The sequence below is a fragment of the Podarcis liolepis genome (genome assembly GCF_965112155.1).
Source record: "Podarcis liolepis genome assembly, chromosome: 11".
Classification (NCBI taxonomy): domain Eukaryota; kingdom Metazoa; phylum Chordata; class Lepidosauria; order Squamata; family Lacertidae; genus Podarcis; species Podarcis liolepis.
In genome coordinates this window covers 31,861,400-31,875,639 of record NC_139565.1, presented here as the reverse complement: position 1 = coordinate 31,875,639, position 14,240 = coordinate 31,861,400, and the positions used below count along the sequence as shown (strand labels likewise).

Below are 14,240 nucleotides of genomic sequence, written 5' to 3'. Positions count from 1 at the left end.
GCCTATTGCATAACTCCCTGGGAGTGGCCGGCTCTGCAGCCATTTTCAAAAGGTTCCCCCTCCCCTCCCCAGCCTCATTAAAACATCTTTGCACAGTCCGCCCCAGAAAAAAAAGTAAATTCCCAGGCTAAATTCTGCCAACAAAATTTGGCACACCAATCTACTTATCAGCTAATCCAGAATACTTGAGGCTGCGCATCCCGATCGCAAGCACGCCCATTTGGAAGTAAATTCCCTTAAAGGTCAACCGGGCCTCTGATTGGTATTACAGCATTATAGTAAATATTAAATTTGTTTGGCCTGGCATCTGGGAGCACATTTTCTGACAAATTCAGCTGGAAGTGTATCAGCAACTGCCGAATGTGTTCGGAGCTGCACTTAAACGAAAGTAAAGACAGAACTCCTAAACTGAGGCCTTTGGTTAACGGGCCTGTGGATCGCAGTCTTCCTCAGTTAAGACAAAACAATTTGATTTCTCCCCCAATCATCATCCCTTAGGAGATCCACAGGTCTATCAACAAAGCAGAAAACAGAAAAGAATTAATATTTAGAATTAATATGGAGCAGAGGGATCAGTCCGGCTTAAAGCTAATATCTGAACTGAGGATAGATTTATAATAATATATTTTATGCAAGAGCTAATGCGGGGTGATTCAATGGAACCCGCTTGGCGGCCAGCTCTCTTTGCTCAAGTTTCCAAGAGCTGGATGAAGCTGGAGGCCTTTGGTAATGGTTTGTCTGCTTGATCCCAGTGCCAGGCCCCGCTGGTGGGGAAGCCAGGACCCAAACCAGGAGAGAACTGGTCTCCTTTTCCACGGAGCCAATTGTCTTCACACCTGTGAGCCAACAAGTGCCAACCTTTCCAGCATCACAGCAAACGACATTCCCCCCGCAAACACGCCCTGAGAAATAGCCTCCTCCTGTTTCTTTCTTTTTAAAATAAAGAAATGAATTGGTCTCGAACACCGCCTGGCCTTTTCGAAGGGCTGTCATGCCACCTCAGATCCCCCTGCCTCGGGAGTAAGTGCGTCACTTCCATCCCTGACCCCAGAAATGGCAATAAATGCCCACAGAAATTCCCAAAAGGCCTCGGGAGTTCAGTTTGGTCGAGTTTTTTGTTTTAACCCTATAGGTAGGTTGCCACCTGATGATCGAACTTCGGGATCTATTCGTATTCGCGTTATCATGAGTATTTATCCCCTCCCTCTTCTGCAGAAATAGCTTCGTTAACAGCAAAGAAATGGAAAGGAGCTCACATTCGCTCGGGAAGAATCGAATCATAATAGTACAGTAATGGTAAAATAATGCCCTGTCAGGCAGCTAGTCCTCAGCGTTCTAAAGTCCCCGCCCCCTCGGGGATTCTAGAGCGGCTGAGCCGAGCTCTTGCCTCAAGGGTGCAAAGTGCGGGAAGGAAAGGAGCGGGAGATGGTGACCCGCCGCTCCTCCGCTTAGCCCCTCTTCTCCCGCGCGGCTGAAATGGTCGGCGTCCCGTCGCCCGCCGCTCCCTCTCTCTCCCTTCTGTCTCACCCTCACGAGTCTCAGGAGCCTGGAGAAGGACGCCGAGTCTTGCTCGGGCTGGCGCCACAGCAGGCGAGAGGGTTCGCATCCCGCTGCCGCTCGCTCTCCCTCCAGCTCCCCGTAACTCACCTCAGCAGCGGCCCTATGAGCAGCGCAGGCGTCGGCCAAGGCGCTCTCCCGAGCTGGCGGCCTTCGCAGGCGTCTCCTCAGCGCCTCTCTCGACGACACCCCGCCCCCCTGCGCTTATACTTGTGACTGACTTTTGCGAACCGAGCGCTGTTCATTCAGCGCGAGCCAAGAGCCCCTGTGTGCGTGTGTGTGTGCGCGCGCGCGCCTGAAAGAGAGCGAGGTGGAGCGGCTAGGGGAGGTGGCTTTGGGGCTGCCCCTTAACTGGGCTGCTGGGACGCGACGCCCCCTCCGTAGCCCCCCTCCCCTCCAGGACCAAATAGCGCTCGCGGAAGGGCGGGGCGGGGTGGGGGAGAGAAGGGAAACCGGGCGAGGCGCCTCAGCCAGCCAATTTTAACGCAGGCGCGAGGATTCGGGAAGCCATGGGAAGCATCCGGTCCTGTTTGACGAAACCTCAAAGCACCCCCGCCAAGTGCCAGAAGGGGCTGTGACACATGTCCTTCGTGGAAGTCGAAATAACGGGACTTACTGTCAAGTCAACGTATTTGGGATTGGGGGCCTTTAAAATGGAGGTCAGGCTGGCAGCAGGCAGTGGCGGGCTCTTCCCGCCAACAGCTCGCCTTCCGGCCCTTGTTTTTCCCACGCTGCGTCCTGCGTTCTCAGGCAGCTTTCCTCAGTGAGGCGCGCCAACAAACCCTTCGGACAGATTCGGTTCCTTTTTCTCCCTCCACCACAACTTGCTGTTTCAGTCTCTACCATGTTTTTCTTTTTCAGGAAGTTATTTTTATAAGAACAACCCCCCTCCATCTTTTTAGACTCGGTCTCTTCCCTCAGGCCAAATTGCCTAAAACTCTCCCTGTTAGTCTGTGTGAGCGAAACCAACGGGAATCCGCCTCAGGGACCAAACCAGCCTGGCGTCGCGTTTCCCATTCCCTCAGGGTTTCTTCCCCCCTACAGGCGAGGCTGCTTCGAATTTGAGGGCGGCGTCGCGCAGCTCCTGCCTAGACTCGCGTCTCCCGCCTTCTCCACACACACCTTCGCCTCCATATCCTGCCCATGCCGACATTTCCCCTGGGCGAACTCGCTCTTTCTCTCAGCCCGGGGATCTTTATCGCCGGAAGAACTGGGTTCGAGAGAAGGGATCCTCGCCTGTGTAGCGAATGTGTAGTGTTGCGGGAGATAGCCTAGTCGTCCCCCACTCCTAGCTCATTTCAGCCCTGGATTTATTTTGCGTTCCTTTCTCGTTCCAGAGCAGACAACCTGCCGAGAGACGTTCCCCGAGCTGCCTGCTTCAAGGAGCGCGCGTTTTTCAGACTCCCCCCCCCCTCGCCGTGTCCCCCAGTTTTGCTCTGGACCTGTTTAGGTAGGAGGGTCTTCGGGCGAGTCTGTGAGCTCTGAGAAGACCCAGTCGCCACCTTTCTTTTCTATGCTGGAGGGAACCAAACGGGTGGCGGGGGTGAGGGGAGAGAGATGAATGGGTCTCTCCCAAGTTTAAACCCGGGAACAGAGAACGGCCTCAGAAGCTGGAGACTGGTTTCTCGAGGATGTGGCCAGTTCAACTTGAGGGCCGGATCGGAGCCTGAAGGATGAAGGAAACCATCGCTTCGAAGGCTGACGTTGTGCTCCTAACATGTCCGCTTAGTAGCGCCCTTCTCCTTCCCATGGATGTAGCCAATCAAATAAATCAATAAAAATAATAATTAAGTAACTGAGGTTCTCCCCCCGCCCCAACATAGAGCCTAGCTACGCCTATGCTCCTTCCACTGCCTCGATTGCTGCATCCTTGAAAGAGGAATGTGGCATTAAACTCGAGAAGTTTACCTAGGATCGCAGCATTAGCCGTTTCCCTGAAAGGAAATGCAGAGTTGCAAGGAAAGGTGTGTGCGCAAGACAAATCTCAAAGATTCGCACTGTATCCTAAGGATTTCTTGTACGCCCAAGTGGATCTCTGAATGGAATTTCGTTTTCTCTCTTCCTCTCTCTCACACACTTTTAGAAAGCAGGCACAAAAGCCTCGCCATTTGCCTTTTTGATTTTCTGCATGAACTGAAAGTGAGCGGTGCTTCTGTGGAAGACTCATAGGCATTTAAAAAAATACCTGCGCGCGCACGCACACACACACAGCACGGTAAATCTTACATTAGTTGACTCAGGCCTCCTTGAAAATAACCCCCTTTCTGCAGTTGTAATTGTTACATCTACAGCAGTCTGTCCACAGTTTACACAAGATCCGATGCAGCGGGATAATCCTCTCCTCTTTTAATGCAAACTCTGCCCCAGTATGATTGGGCAGATAATATTTAACTGGTGCGCCGAGCACAAGGAAGGGGGAGACGGTGGCTGGCATGAAGTTATGTAAGCGGTATTATGTGCCGGAGCGAGGGCTGCGTAAATAGAGATGTGAACACGTGCATGATGGGAGATATGACGATGTGCTTTAGATTCAAATTCTAAACATATTTACACGGGTGGGGTGGGGTTTAAATGGATTTTACTTTCAGGCAAACGTGCGTAGAATTGCAGCTTTAGTATTTCCGTCGTCTTGGATTGAGTTAGTGTATTCGCCTGCCTCAAATTATAGAGTGGCATTTACAAGACACTGTATTGAAGAACTTCGTCCCTGGTCCTAAACGCAAGGCTTGGAAGTAAGTGTTAAATCAATGCGACTTCCAAGTTATGTGTATAAAGACAGGATTGTTAAAGTCGAGAGAAATAAAATGTGTTTTCTTTTTATAAATGCCGTGAAACAAAATGGCTTTTTACTAGGAAGTCTCACAGACACAGCATATTTTAACAGAGACCATTTATAACAAACACGTGATTGGCACTTCCATCCTAAACACAGCTGGAAGTAATTCCTATTGATCTCAAGAACGTAGTTGTAATATAATATTATTTATTATGCCTATGAAATCTATTATTTATAAGCCCTCAAGGCACTTCATTTATTTTATCGGGTCAGTTAATCACATTTTAAGTCCCATTGATTTCAATGGGATGGATTGCTTACTCTGAAGTAAGTCCTATTGTCTTCACTGAGGCTTGTTCCTAAATGTACACAGGATTCCCCTTTATTGGGAATAAATTCCATTGAATTGAATGGGACTTCAGAGCAGACATCCAGCCATAGGATCTCTCTGTCAGGCATAAGTTGTAATAACTCAATAATCTTTTACTAAAACATAAAACTCCCCTATAACCTTATACAGTTGTTTCTTAGTGCCGTGGTCGCAACACGTTCCAGATATACCCCTACTCTATTTTTTTCGCTTTTTACCACTGATGTGTCAAACTTGCGCTGCAGTTCTATTGCCTGTGAGTAAACTCACTGGCTACAATGGCACTTTTACTTCCAAGTAAACACTCGTTGCATTGTGCAGTAGTCCGAAAGCCAACTAGCTCTTTTTTGAAAGAAGCTGCAGCTGCATTAGTTCTCCAACAATGCCTGGAAGCCGGCTGAGCTTAACAAGTGCAATCTGATTCTATCTATGGATATCTGATGCCAGCCCCAAGCAAATTGTCCATCGCCATATTGGCTTGCCTAGGGCTGCTCAAAATGAGTTAATGCCTGAATGAAAACCGGGAACCAACACGTCCCGCTTTAACCAGCAGGCTAAAACTACCGCGTAAGCGCTATTCAAACGATGACTAATCAGAACGCGGTCCAGGTAATGGTGCTTGAAGGATGGCGCGCTTTCAGTGCGCTATCTAGAGTACATCCTGCAAATCCGAATTCTTACTGTTATTCTGCTACAGAATAGAGTGGTTCGCCTCATTCAATCCGATATACAGCAAACCAGTTAAACCTAACCCTTCGTTTTAATCAGATTAGCACCTTAATCCTAGATGTATTTATTTAGTGGAGAGTTAGGCGGATTTCAGAAGCAGTTACTTGCAAGTAATCATATTTAGGACTCTGGAACGTGGTTGGGGTAGGAGGCGGAATTTAAAACCAGATTTTGGGAGAGGGTGTAAAGTTCTAGTCCTCAATGTATTACTTGGAAATTAATCCAGTGTCGAGACAATCTCCTTTTAAGTACAGTGGTACCTCAGGTTACATACGCTTCAGGTTACATACGCTTCAGGTTACAGACTCCGCTAACCCAGAAATATTACCTCGGGTCAGTGGCGTAGCGTGGGTTGTCAGCACCCGGGGCAAGGCAGGTAATTTGTGCCCCCTAACCCATGGATTTGCGCCCCCTAACCCCCAGATGTTGCGCCCGGTGCGGCCGGCCCCCCTGCACCCCCCACGCTACGCCACTGCCTCGGGTTAAGAACTTTGCTTCAGGATGAGAACAGAAATCGCGTGGCGGCGGAGCGGCAGCCGCGGGAGGCCCCCTTAGCTAAAGTGGTGCTTCAGGTTAAGAACAGTTTCAGGTTAAGAAAGGACCTCCGGAAAGAATTAAGTACGTAACCTGCGGTACCACTGTAATGTGTTTAGGATCAAGGTACACATGTGGTTCTTTGGTGGAGGCTCGAAACATGCTTAAGCCCGCCCATTCCCCAGTCATATTTACTCAGATTTAATTCCATTTCAGTCTCGTTTAGAAAGCAAGTCCTATGTGGTTAGCGGGGCTTGCTAACAAGCGAACGAATTTCCAGTTGACCAGTACACCCTTCTTAAATTCCTCGCTTTGCCGATCTGCCCCTCTCAGTAACTTTGACTTCTGTGCACTCTGGATGGTATTTACTATCTTGCGTGGGTCTAATACCCCAATTACTACTCTTATTGATCATTACTATTATTGCGAATCATTGCTGTTGCAAATCGTCACTGTGTCCTTATTTAGCATAGATTTCAGTCTTGGGGGGGGGGGGGATGACTTACTTGCATTTCTTCGGCTTTGCCCCACGGTTTATTATATCTACACACAAATAGGGCTATTGCACTCATGCCCTATTGGTCATCCCAGATACACCTAGTTGGCCACGGGGGTGGAAAGCAGATGTTGGACTAGACAGACCATATAAAATTTCTCTCTCTCCCCCTCCCCCTTTCTCTCTCTCTCTCTCTCTGTGCCAGTCACCTGGAAAAGTGCACTTCAGTCCAGGAAAGTTTGTGCCACAATAAATTCTTCAGGGTGCCACAACCCCCCACCCCGCCCTCTCTTTTAGAGAGATTCTAAACTCATTATACAATTGGTTTCATAAATGGAGGATAAACTGCTTTGTTTGAAGATCGACCCACTGAGAGGTTCTCCTGCACAAGCCCTATTCATTTCTAAGGGGCTTGCGATGAGAACATCCCAGTGGATTGTGTCTTAGGTCCTTAAATAGAATATGTATAATAAATCTGGCTTTATGCAAAGTGCACTTAATTATGTTTTTTAAATGTAGTAATATATTTTCTGCAGTAATATAATTTAAACATGTTCTCCAAAACATAAAGTTTTTAATGTCAAAACAAAACTGGGAACATCGTTTAAATTATATTTTGGAGCCAGATTTCACTAAATGAAAAGAAAATCAACTTAATGCGACTATGAGAAACTTCTGGAGAACAATCGTCTGCATATTGTTTTATAATGTGCCATAATCTGAAGCATGTAAAATTTCGGTCCATTATTATTCAAACCAGGAATTAGCAGAGTAATTTTTCCTTCTATTGTCCATAAAATTGCCAAATGACTAAATTAACTGACTTCATACTGAGGACCATCAATTACATGGTATATTTCATTCGGATGGAGTTCGAAATTACCTTTGTACTTTTTTATTTTTTTTTAAAAAAACCCTTTCTTTTCTTTTTCTTTTAGTATGAAACATTCCCCCAGTCTAAACGTTTGTCAAACTGTCAAAATAAAGCACAACCCGCCCCCCAAACCCACCCATTGTCAAATGCTCGGGTACAGTCTTGTCAGGACTAAACTGCCTTAAATGAAACTGGAAGCAACCTGGTCTGTCAACTGCAGACTGCATCCTCAGTGATCTATGGGGGTACCATTAGTAGTGCTTTAGGGACTCTCATAAACTACATTTCTGATAAACCTCACTAATTCTCATACAACTTTGTTTAAAGTTAACAGATCTGAGTTACAGCTGGGCTTGATGATATTATTATTATTATTAGTAGTAGTAGTAGTAGTAGTAGTAGTAGTATACCGCCCTCCATCCATAGATCTCAGGCGGTTTATATGCAAATAAACCAAAAACCAGACAAACTGGAATCTGACATGAGGTCTTTATTTCAGAAGCCTTGGTGTAACTTTGCAGTATGTAACAGACACTAAGTCTGAGCGCAGACCTCAGGGCTACAAGATCCTGCCCAGTCTGCGTGTCGTGTTTCATATTGTCTTCCTTGTCGCCCCGCCCTCCCATTGCTTTGTGTAACTCGAAACTCGTGCGGAGAACTCGAAGGTTTGCTCATTATTTTGTGACATTTCGGTTGATCCTAATAAATATATTGCCCAGCTCTGGATTTTGAGGTTTTTTGTTTTTCTTATGGACCAACACCTTAGTTGTTTACGCCCCCCACCCTTCGTTCCTAAACAGTTTCTCTAAAATAAGTAGCTGGCTTCTTCTGGGCTACAGTTGCATCCACGAACCAGACTAGGAGGAACATCTTAGTCACGGTACAGAGATGGAGAAAACATCTCACTGATTTCAGTTGAACTGAAAACAAACTGCTTACATAGCGACCCGCGACAACCTAAACCCCATTTCTCAGTTAAACCGAAGAATTAGGATTAACATCGATCAGGTCCCATTGTAGCAGAATGATTATACCCAACCACACAGGCAATCATCGGCTTCAATGCATATGCTTCTGCCTAATGAGATTTTTGAGGTTCCTTGCCCCGCTGACTTCACATGCTACATTTATGTGATTATCTGGGGCTGTGTTTCTGGGGCTAGTCAGCTTAAACTCCCTAGGACTTTCTCAGAAGTAAATGGGTGCGAGCATCAAGGTGCAGGTCACACAACTTCTGTTGGTATCTCCTGCCTGCTTGGACGTCAGAGTTATTTGCTCAGAAGCAGAGGAGGTAGAGATGATGACCCAAACCTAATTGCTGATCAGATTTTTTAAAACCATTAACAAGGGTACACAATACTCAAAATTCTTTTTAAAACGGGGAAATCAAAAAATATATATATTTGGTTACATCGGACTAGAGCGCAGTAGAAAGATCTCCTGCGCAAGTCCCATTGAAATGAACGGAAGCTGCACAGGAAACTCCGATCTTGAGTATTCACCGTATTTCAATGGGGAGACCTTATTATTCCATTCTCTTTCATTACTTCCTTCGAATGGTCCAGCAACAGCAACACAGGACAATATCAAGTTCAAATTTAATATTTAAGTCCAGTTTAGTTTATTGGGGAAAATGTTAAACATGTGATGATCTCAGATATATTGTTTGATGTTATCAAAAGGATTTTTATACCGCTTTTCATTTACCCAGAACAAACTGAAAAAACATCAAAGCGGTTCACACCATAATAAAAACATAAACAATATCCAACTCAGTGGGGTTGAACTCAGGGGGACGTTAAGGCTGCAGTCATGTGCCCACTTACCGGAAATAAGGTCGATTGAACTCAATGGGACTTTTGGAAGGATATGTATGGGAACAGGCCATACAAAGTTTGCCTTTCTCTGTATTGTGTATCAGTGATAATTACAGTATCTAGGAGGGGTTTGGGGAGCTGGTGATTTTTTAAATAATAAAAAATGGAGGCTAAAATTAGCACAAGTCATTTTAAAAACCTTTCCCCCCTTATTTCTAGATTAGTGGAAACTTTTATGACCCTCTCTACTTTGGGAAAAACATTTTGCCACTTTCTTGGGGTGACTACTCTCTTTTGAGGATTCTGTGTGCGCTCCACTTTCAGTTCAAAAAATTTCCATAAGGTACAATCTGCTTCGAAAATAATTCATTAAGAAAAACAAATAAATAAATAAATGTCATGTTTTTATTAACTTTTTTTTTTTAAAAAAAGCTTTTCAAGCTACAACCACCTGCGCGCTTACTACTAGAGTTGGTGCTCCCATTGATTCATTGGGACATATTCCAGGGTGAAAATGCACCTTGCTCAGTTATCACAAAAGAAAATCCATGAGATCCATAATAACTCTAAAGCAAGGCCACTCCTGGTTTATGCAAAGCTGCCGAAATTGGGGTTTTGTTTTGTTTTCCCCTAGTGACAGCGGAAGTATCACAAACTCTGGGGGCTACAAAACGCTACCTTGAAAATCCCTTCAGAAGTTTCCAATGGATATTGACTAGCCAATAAAGAAGCAGCGTCTTATTAGTCTATGGCTGGACGCTTTTGATTGTTTTAAGATCGTGAAGACACCCCCACCCCCACCCCGCAGCTTGTTTCATTTTAGTGACATATTTGCCACTATCCTCCTCTAGTAAGAATTCTATATAAAGATTCCCTCTGATTTTTTGGAGCTCAATACCTAAACGGGCTAAGCCCCTATCTTAAACCACATACATCTATCCCACCCACCTGGAGCGAAAATGCAGCTGAAATGAGCCTAACTCTGAGGAAATAAGAGGTGCAAGATGAACCCACTTGGATCGGGACCGTGCAAAGGCTTAAAAACGAAACGAAACGATTCCGTTGAACTTTGGAGAGGTTAAAAGCGTGCCATTAAAATTGCGGCTCGCTAAGCGCTTCCCCTTAGACGTGAGATCTGTTGAAGTCAGCGGGGCTTCATAAACTGCATTTAGGATCGAGGCATAAGTCGTTTCCAAACGCAAGCGCTCTCGCGCGAGAGATGTTTGTGGATGGCATCCTTTGGGACCTCCGCGTTAAGGACTCAGTGCGCCTATCCCCTGGGTAGCTCGGATCATGGGAAAGTTCTCGAAAGGGACCCCATGGCATCCTGAATTCTACCGGGGGGAAGGGGAAAGCCCTCCAGTCGGGAGTGTTTTCAGAGAGTGGAGAAAAAGAAGGAGCAATCAACACAAACATAAGCGCTTTCAGTCGTGCTGAAGGACGCAAGCCGACAGACGCTTGGTTTGCGCGCTCCAGCGAAGGGAAACGCTTTGGATTCGAATCGTGTGTGGGAAACGGGCGACTCTTTCCACAGGCGTTGGAAAAGGAGAGAGAAAAAGATGCCTTTAAGTGCTAGGATGAAGGTGAACGAGCCCTCCTCCCCAGCTCCCAGCCATCAAAGCTACTTTTGGGTACCAGTTCTCCTCCGCTCTCTCTCTCCATCTCTTTCATAGAGACCAAGCCTTGGTGGGTCACGGGCACACAGGTGAATCCTGCAAGGGATTGCATTGGCTTTCATACTGAGCAGCTACTCGTTGGGATTTTTGCAGGATCTGGCTCAACGCTGCCAACTTCAGCCCAGAACCACAGCCAAGCTCTTCTGACTATAAACGCTGTATCCGTGGGCAAATAAATGTGAATCGGAAGGGTGGCGTGTATGTGTATGTTTGTGTTGGAGGGAGTATTCCAGCTGCCTTGTCGGTGCCAAGTAAGTGTCTGTGTTTGGGCGGGATAGGAGGATCTCTTCCCTGTTTCTTCCCCTTCTCCATCCCTGCCACTGACGCGTGTCCTCCCACCGCGCTCACACGGCCAAGAAGCACTCCCTACCCTCACACGGCTGAGCTGCAGGTAACCCCGTCGTGGGGAGAAGTCTCCTGCATCCCTATTGGTAGGGGTCGCAATGCCCAACCTGTTACATAACGTTCTGATTTGCGGGCTCAGTTTTATTTTTCCTTTCAAGAGCAGCAGCCGGGATGGAAGCGAGTGAGGTGTGTAAGTGTGTCACAATGTAGGTCTTGCTCCCCCAGGCTGTTGAGTAGCTTGCCCGCGATCCTGTGCCCATTAAGCCCTGCGGGCGGTGTTCCAGCTGACTGCCGCGTTCACACCCATCCACAGCCCGCTCCACAGCGCGGCCATTGCAACGCGGAACAGGCTCTTGTAAGCAAGAAATCTGTGGCTGAGACGGGGGGCACCTTCAAGGAAATGTAATGGGCTTCAAGAGGAAAGCTGAATGACTCGGGCCGATGTGGAAGGTGGTGGGATGGCCGAAGGCTGTTTCCACGGCCCCGGGAGCATAGGATCGGCCCGCTAGCCTGGAAAGTGCGCGCCTTTCTGAGCATCGGAGCACCTCCCGGCCAGCCAGGCGCTTCCGACGAGGGCGCAGAGCCAGGCGGGCGCCTAAAATGCCCAGCCCGGCTGAGGAGAGCGCTCGGGGGCGGGGTGGCGGCGGAGGGGAAGCAGGATGACATTTGACCCTGGGCCTTTCTCCCCAACAAAGGACCACCAAAGCCCTGCCCGTCCCCTCGGACTGCTTGACATCCGGATGTCTTTGCTCCCCTATGGAAATGCGAATGAACTTACGAGGGACCAGTCATTGACCCCAGTCACCCGCCGCCCCACCCTGGGGACCGCCGCCTGCCGCTCTGGCAGCTCGGCCCTTGGCGCAGCGATGATGGATCCCCACTTAATCGCTTCCGCCGCTGCACGGCTTCCCTCCTCCCGAAATCTCCCGGCCTATAGGAAGGGAGAGCTGGAGAGAGAGAGAGAGAGAGAGAAGCGACCGGTGCTTCAAAACACATCCTCCTAGCAGACAGGTGAAATTGGTCCTGGGAGAGGAAAGGGAGAAAAGAAGAAAGCTATTCGCTTCCGAATAGAACCCCTTTCCATCAGGGCTGGTGTGGTGGGAGATCTGGTCAATGACACTTGGCGTTTGTCTAAACAGGAACAAGCTGGCGAATAGAAACCGACCGGGTCTTTTCAGAGCAGACGAAAAGACGTACAAAAACTCCAGAAAATAAAAGGAAATCTGGCAAGGTCATAGCGTCGGGAGGGTTCCTGAGTACAGTATAATGTCTATATTGAAAAAAATGCGTACTCCCTCTACAAAGAAACCTTCACTTCCTACTTCCATTACAGTATCTTTGTTCTGTTTATCTCTGCTGCTTAAAAACAAACCCCTCTTCATTCATGCAGTTGAAGAGATTGCCAGCTATCACTCGAAATATCTGGGGCAAAAATCTAGTCTCCCAGAAGACTTTACTCTCTTCCCTCTTCTTCATACATGCTGTTCTAAAACCGAAACATGAAGCCCATCTTGGGGAAGGGGGGATGAAAGCCTAACACTGAGATAATTGAAGTATTCTTATTCATTCCAATGTAGATTATTAAATAGGAAACGAGATTATTATTATTATTATTTTAGTAAACTCAGGCTGGTTAGAGGAAGAGAATTATATTCCGGCACAAGAGAGAATTCAAGGGGGAAATGCCCGTTCTCCTTCTGCCCCCTCCCACTTTGGAAACATGCACGCGGAGAAGAGAGTTCATCGCAAGGAAATTAAGACCCCAAGTTATAAAAGACAGAAGGAACTGTACCTTGGAAACTCGGACGCTCGCCTCCAGTTTTGTGAATGACGATGGGGCTTTTTTGGTGTCATTTGAAAATAAATCAAGAATTAGTTTTTTTCTTTGTTCTACACATGCCCTGCGTTTGCACTGTGCTGTGGAAAGCCGGTTGATAGACTACAGCGTTAATTAATACTGTGCTAATTTGAGTTTAAGAGTGAAGGGAGGTGGAACTGGGGAGAGAGAGCGAGAGCGAGACTGTGATGGGACAGTGACCTCTAGTGGCGAATTGAGGCCATGCACGCCTGAAGAGCCGAGGCAAGGAAACTGGCTGAACAAAACGCTCAGGTCGTCTCAACTGCGCGTCTCTCCCCGAGAGAGAAAGTTTTCAGCTGGAACTCGAGCTGATGCGATGTGGCACCAAAGAGTCCTGCAACGATTCGTATTGTGGCTAGGGCAACTTCACAAGCTCAGAGCCACTGACGGGGAGGAAACGGGCAGATGCGGGCATTTTGGGTCAACAGAGGCAAGCTTAGCAATAACTCTTTGGAACTCCACACTGGATTGAACAAACATAGCAATTCGGTTATTCTGGTCCTTGGCCAACACATTTCCCATCCAGACATAGGCGCCAACTCCTAGGGGCCAAGGGGTCTTCGCCCCCCCCCAATATCTGAGGGGCCCCCTCCCAAGTTGATGGGCACTGACTGCCATTCAAATAGTGTGCGTGCAGCGTGTCATGTGATCGATTATGTGGAGCGGGGCTTACCCCCCCCCCCAACGCACAAAATTTTGTTCAGGTTGGCACGCTTGTGCCCAGATACGCTGAAGTTGTGATTCTGCCATAAGGAAATGTATTTGGGAGGAAGTCCCGCTGAGGTTAGCAGGACGTGCCAATTCACAGCGCAATCCAATATCATAGGGAAAGGTCAATGAACCATTTAGCCCAGCGTACTGTTCTCACAGATGCCCATGGAAAGCCTGCGAGGAGGACCCCAGGACAGGAGCCCCTCGCCCCAGCGGCCATTCCCAACAACTTTGCGCTCAGAAGCATTGCTGTTGCGCCTGACCCGATGGAACCATTAATGGCACCCTCCTCTCTGGATTTGTTTAACCCTCTTTAAAAGCCACCCGGGTTGGGTGTCATCACTACATCTTGCGGGAGCGAATTCCATAGAAATCCCAACTCATTTCCTTGGTTATCCTATACACCCACGTACCTTAAAATCAGTGGATATCTGAATAGACAGGATTGCGCTGTAAATGTGTTTTAAATGTAAGGTTCTGGCCAGGGTGACAGACTA

At 47.5% G+C, this 14,240-nt stretch overlaps 1 long non-coding RNA gene across 3 annotated transcripts in view; it reads right to left on the bottom strand.

Moving 5' to 3' along the window:
- Positions 1 to 13,613, bottom strand: part of LOC310688732 — a 137,253-nt gene extending 123,640 nt beyond the window's left edge. Inside the window, exon 1 of one of the 3 annotated variants that reach the window (XR_014517090.1) lies at positions 12,967 to 13,613. This is a non-coding gene — a long non-coding RNA (uncharacterized lncRNA). Of the gene's footprint in view, positions 1 to 1,647; positions 1,880 to 12,966 lie in introns of those variants that run through there. The other 2 variants (XR_014517091.1, XR_014517092.1) reach the window with 2 other exon arrangements.
- Between the last annotated feature and the right edge of the window lie 627 nt (positions 13,614 to 14,240).